Here is a 6,899-nt window from a genome sequence, read left to right on the forward strand (position 1 = left end):
AAGAATAAATAAAATAAGAGAGAAAAATGTGTTTTAAGTTTATTTTCATTATTTATCATTCTAATTCTTATTATTATAACCATTTACAGAAATAATCGTATGATTAAGAAGAAAATTAAGGTTTTTAAGTGTAAACCTTCTCTCTGTTCGATTTTAATAATAGCTAATAAAAACTAATTGTATAAGTATCAACTGTTGTCTACTGGCCAGTGAGCTAGCCCGTTAATTTCCGGGTCCTATATCAGTTTAGAAATACTTACTTAAGACTGGAAGAGGTGACTTAAGATAGTTTAGTTTCGAGCAATATCTCAAAAGCCCCTGAAATCGAAAAACGGTCTGAAAAAAAAGTCAGGTTCTTTTTTTATATTTAACTATTAGAGATTAATTAGTAATTATATTTTATTTACTTTCATTTATAGAAATGACTGAGTTATCGACCAATATACTCAACAATCCCGCTTGAAAGTAGACAGCGGAGTTTGTAGTAAAGGTGTAAACGAAAGTGAATAATTTTCAACTTTGATTAGAAATAAATATACGAGTATTTCTGTCGAAAAAATGACTGACTCCAATTATCACCTTTTAATTTGCAAAAGTATTGTAGAGGTGTAAAAATAAAAAATTAAAAAATATTAAAATTAACATTCAGCTCTTATCCATTTATACAATGTTAAAATACAAATTTATAATAAGTTATAAAACAAATTTATAATTTTTCCAGTCATTTGAACCTAAATCACTAAGATGCTATTCAAATTATTATATATGCCAATATGCTGAGGGTTAAAACTGACCATAATTTCCTTTATTATATTTCTTGGGTGGCTGCCATGGTTCAAGAAATGTTCTTCAGCTAGATATGGGTAACCTTTTTCTGGTTTAAAATAACTAGGATTTTAAGGTAGTTAAAAAAAAAAAGTGATTTACTGGAGTAAGTACCGGTAAATATATAACAGGCAAAAAAATGTAAATAATAAAACATATCATGAATTGATCTAAGAAAATAAATTTTAAAGTTCAAATATATTTTCCATGTAAATGTAAAAAAGATTTGCTTATAATCGTATTAGTCTATATTCCGTTGTATATTGAAATTTCTTCTAAAACCTGAATAAACAGTTTGTACCAATGCCACAACTTAGCCCCACATTCTAGAAAAAATATATATCATCACAAGGATGGGGGAAGGGCAATATATTAATATCCTGGGAACCCCACAAAGGATGCAGAGGTACTCGAGAGAATGGGCTACACGTGTGGGGTCAAATTCCTAGCTCTCCCAATTGGTGGTCCGACAAATAAGGGAGATGGTGTAGGAAAAAAAAGTGTTTTATTAACTTCCCAGTATTCCCTTAGCAAACAACTGGAATCGGTGCTACCCGTTTAGAACATATTTCTTCCAATTGGTTTCAGTTTCAATAAAAGTGAAATCTAATTCAGACAGGATAGAATAGAATTTTTATGAAACAGTTTCAGTTTCAATTATTTATAATTATTTTAACCAAATGGTTTTGTTCGTTATTTTGAGATAAAAAAAAATATCCAATCGATTTTTAATCAACTCTTGGGGATTATTGGAGGGAGTTAGGATTAGTGTAACATAATAATACGAGTATTACTAACACATGGTAGGGGATTTACGTCATTAAGATGAGTATTTAACAGTTTTTAAAATGAGAAAAATAGTACATGTAAGTGGAAAGTCTTGGGAAAAAAAGATATTTATATTAATTTATTTCTAGCAGGCATTTCTCCAAGTCCAATTCCTCTAAGGTTTTGCTACTTCTACTTCCATCACATTACTCAGTATTATACTTTTAAACAAATTTTCATTGATTTTAAGAGTGGATATCTATGCTCTAAAAGGTTGAGAATACACATAGTACTTATCCATTACTTCTTCACTTACATGGTAGAAAACTACCGAGATATTTACTGCTTAGGTTCTGTTCTTATAAGTAATTCTTGCTTAAACTTAAAGAAAAGATAAGAGTAAAGCATTTATAAAACAGCATTAGTGTGTGAGGGCGATCTAAATTACATTTTATTCGAACTATAATACACCAACTCCAACAATTTATGTGTCAAGATCTATGTTAAGAACATACATCACACCTGGCTATATTTATTAACAACTTGCCTCCAGTCTACCAACATGTATACCTCATATTGTTATTATTAATGTTTTATTAATTTTAGTTTTTACATATACTCTATAAACTTAACAGTAGTTTTGAAATGTTTTTGTCCTTCCCCGTCGGACCCGCCCAGCTGAGAACCCCGGAGAGCGATGTTCCTGTATCACTTTTGATATATTAGCTTAAAACGGGAAGATGAGACTTTAATATAGGTTAATAGAGCAATATTTAAAAAGCGCCTGAAATTGAAAAGCGGCACGAATTTTCATTTTATGTCGTTTTTCAGTTTCAGCCGCTTTTTAAAAATTGCTCGATTTAACTATCTTAAAGTCTTCTCTTCCCGTTTTAAGCTAATATTTCAAAAGTGATATAGGGCCATCGCTTCCCGGGGATCTTAGTGGGGCGGGTCCGGCGGGGAAGGATTGGCTTTTTTGTGTTATGATCTCTTCTTGTGAGATCGTGACATGTCGTACATCGACCAACCTACTAGCTATAATTGTCTGTTTAAAAAGTCAGATAAGTGAGGCTATCATGGAAGGCGGGAGTGGAAGGTTTCATGCCGTTATTAATCTCAGGCGCTTTTTAAATATTGCTCGATTTAATTTTACATCAATTGACGAGATTGTGGAATGACTCTTTATTATGATTTAATGTTCTGTTAATTCTAAAATGTTAGTTAGTATCTTGTTTTCTCATTTAGCCCTGCAAAGTGGGGTGAAACGTTAGTTAACAATAAATAGTTTTCTTTTACAATTTTGATACCTTTATTGACCACAACCCGGACTATCTTCCTCCAATCTACTTCACACGGTCAATTATCTTCTTCCAATATAATACATCAACATTTATTACTAAAAAAAATAATTAAACTAACTAAACTAGTTATAATACAATAACTTCATGGACAAATAAAATGGCATAGCGGTAGATTCAATCTAATAAAAGAATATAGCTTCGAAATATAGCCTTATCTTAGGAATGCAGCCAGTGTGGCAGAGTCTATCTTTGAGGAGCACTCCTTGCCATGTGTTGATATTGATCAACGACAAGAATGTATAAATATATTATTAATCAATAAATTTTAAAAAATCCATATATTATGAAATAATTCAATAACGTTTTCGTCATTAACAAAGATAATAAGGACTGGCATATTTAACTGGTGCAATACTTTAAGTGGCATATCCATACATTTCTCAGAACACGTTTAAATTAGAGTTTCAGATATTTGGTAACTCTGCTATAAGTCAACTAATCAATTTGTATTTTTAATAACTAACGTCACAAATATGGTTTGGTCTTTTGAATACTGTAAATATACTAGAAAGCCACATTCAAATGCGATTAACCACAAGATAGATTTAGTAGTAAACCTTCCTAATTACAGTTTGATTATATTGCCAAACTTCTCTGAACTAATTAATTCTTAATTTATCCCAATCAAAGATTTCGTGAAACAGTGTAAACGATTAATATTACGATGTAGGTGAAAGTCAGGAAACTCGCTTATTTTAACGTATATACTAAAAGCGACGTTGAACCAAATTGACGTATACGAAGAAAAAGTAACAATCATGGGGTAAATACCGTAAATAAATACCTACTTTATTAGGGAAATATCGTAGATAAGGATGTGCACAACTTATTGATCGATTTGAAAGCAGCCTATGAATCTGTTGATAGAAACTGTCTTTGAAAGTTCAAGCCTCACCTGGGGATCTCCGGGAAGTTGGTAAGACTAATAAAAACATGTACAAATGATACTAAATACAAGAACTATCTCAAGCCTTCGAAGTTCGGACAGGTCTGAGGCAGGTGGACTTCCGCTAATGTTCAACATAGTCCAAGAAAAAGTGCTTACAAGAACATCACGCGAAAATGGTGGGGTGCACATTAGAATGAAACATAATTCCAGCGTACACGAACAACATTGCCATTCTAGGAAGTAGCCAATATGACATGAAAAGATTTGCAACGACTATAATAAAAAAAAAAGCTGAGGAAATCGGTTTGCAAGTAAATTAAGAAAAAACAAAGTATATGATTGTAAGCCGAAAAATGTATCCTGACGACATACGAATGTCATGTGAATGTGAATGAATGTTAAGATATAAAGGCAAGGAGGTTAAGGAAGTGTCTACTCAACAATGAATGACATTATAGTTCGCAAGGGGCCACTTGAAAGACCTGAAACCTAGAATAAACAAATAAGTGAAAGAGCTGCATACTGCAAACTATAAACCAGTAGTCCAAGACAGGCGGGAGATGGTTTTAGTAATGAGGTTAAAGATATGCAAGATCTTTAGACCCAATAAAAAACAAAACAATAAATACAAATAAATATATATACACCAGTGTTTTTTTTAAAAAATATAATACTACAATAAAATTACAAAACATAAAGAAATTTATCACTTACCAAAGAATTTACGTCAATGTAGTTTTAAAAGATCTGTAACAGAATAAGAAAAGTTATGAAGAAAGCTATGAAACTATAATCATAACTATTTAATATTGATTTAAAAGATTTTTATTATACATTCTAATTATGAACTTTTCACTAAAACAGTAAACACTTCCAGACTATCTAAATTCTGTTAGGCGAATTAGAATCAAATAATTTCCATTAGAATCAATACCAGAAAACGTTTTCTTTGAGTTATAAGCACACAGGTAAAAGAAAAGATTTTCTATGCCCAGAAAAATAGTTAACTTGTGTGACGATGTTTATGGTTCTCTAAGGTTCACATATATAATACTTGAGTTCTAACAGTACAGCAAAATATTAAAGTAATTTGTATTTTTTAAAGAATCCATGTATCAGATAGTACATTATTTCTTATATTTTCAATACAACTATTTATTTATTTTATTCCTATACTACCAGACTTATAGATAACTAATACGGAAAAGAAGCCCTTTTCACAGAACCATGGCCTCCATCTCTCTACCCAATAAGTGAGACTAAACTTAATCAAAACAACATCAAAACCTAAGATAAGTATTTCAGGGGATACCTTCAAGTACTAACGGTAAAAAAGGGTTTATTTAATTTGATTTATGTTTCGTTTATGTAATGAAATCTATTAATTTAAATATTATTTTCTGTTTTAGAGGGAAAAAAAAAATCTACCCAGTACATTCCATATCTAGACACGGTTATAAAACTTAAGTCAATTTGATATTTTTATATTTTATACAGTGTGTAATATTTGTTTGGTGTTAATTATATAATTTTCCAAAACACAATTATTTCACAATCCCCTTATATATCTCGAGTTGGACATATCGACCATCTGAGTCATTTCATTATCTAATCCACAACCTTCAAACAATAATGAATTCATGAGAATTACATACAAATTACTAATTATTAATTTTTTTACTGAATTACAGAAAGGAAATATGTACAAACACTTTCAAAACGTGTTCTTTTTCTCATTTCGTTAAAAGCGATTTTGTTAATCTAATTAATTATTTTTAGTTTATTTTAGGTTAAAAACAAAAAAGGAAACTCCAAAAAGAAATGTTATGTAATCTTATTTCATTCCAATTTGCATTAAAATCCAAAATTAGCTTGGTAAATTACTTTTGATTGAGAAAAGTAACCTCTAGACAACAATTAACTTTCGCAATGAATAAAAAAATAAATTAGAAAACACAATTTTCTAAAGTCCACTGAATACTATAACATTTTACGTCGAGTTCAGGTAGCGAAATTGAACAAATGAATTAAGGAAACTTGTATGGTATGGAATTCACAGATCTCTAGCCTGGCAGAGAATTTCATAACTAAGCACTGATATTAATGAAAAAATATGAAAAAATCGTGATTGTATTTAATAATTAAAAAATATTTTCAGTAGTTTGATTTATCTAGTTTCTTTCATAAAAAAAAGGGGGGCAGTGTGCAAATGTAAACAACACTAAAAAAATGTTTACTTGATTTTTACAAAGATATTTTCATTCTAAATATTCAAAAGAAATTTAAATTTAAGAATATATACTTCATATTTAAAAAAGTCTAACTTAAGTAAGTAAAAAAAAAAAAAAAAATACCGTGCTCAAGTACTTTTCGATCATAAATTTCCTGTAAATCGAACTTTTTCTTTTTTTTTTTTATATTGGATCCCGTTCAAAGAAAGCTAGTGGTGCAGGAGAACTACAAAATTTATACCCTTTTTAACCAGTATCTGGGAGGCAATGTTTCCCAGTTAGGAGAGTATTTTTTTGTCATATTGTTATGAGAAGTGTTATGCATGTTCGCCAGGTCTAATTTTGAAATTTATGGATACTTTTAGCACGATAATTTTAAGCATAATGTTTTTCCAAAATCAAAAACATTTATAGCTAAAATCAATTACATTCTATAACATAACAGGGCTCATGAAACGAAAACTTGAGCTAGAAACCCTACTGGCCTCTCGTAGGCCATCCATAGTCGCACTTATGGACACAATACTTAGCATCTACACACAGACATACTTCCGCGGGTACACTACTTACAGACTTGACTCCCCCATACACGGCGGCGTCGCACTACTGGTGCGTGATGACGTCCCATCCAGACTCATCGACGGATCCACACTTCACGACAACAAACACACAGCCATCACAATACAAGTAAGACTAGAACACTCCCACAAAATCACTTACGTCTACCGAAGCCCCAGTGCCAAACCGGACACACTCAAGACTTTTCTCTGTGACATCGAGAACGACAGACAACACATCATACTAGGTGACCTAAACGCCAAACAC

The 6,899-nt window shown here is 31.0% G+C and overlaps 1 long non-coding RNA gene across 1 annotated transcript in view; it reads right to left on the reverse strand.

The window, feature by feature from the left end:
* The window catches only part of LOC136797356 (uncharacterized), a 493,983-nt gene that overhangs the window by 279,871 nt on the left and 207,213 nt on the right, over positions 1-6,899 (reverse strand). The window contains exon 3 of the long non-coding RNA XR_010845183.1: positions 4,558-4,590. This is a non-coding gene — a long non-coding RNA (uncharacterized lncRNA). The remainder of the gene's footprint in view (positions 1-4,557; positions 4,591-6,899) is intronic.

The sequence above is a fragment of the Halyomorpha halys genome, unplaced genomic scaffold (genome assembly GCF_000696795.3).
Source record: "Halyomorpha halys isolate HHAL.00 unplaced genomic scaffold, Hhal_1.1 Scaffold35.1, whole genome shotgun sequence".
NCBI lineage: Eukaryota > Metazoa > Arthropoda > Insecta > Hemiptera > Pentatomidae > Halyomorpha > Halyomorpha halys.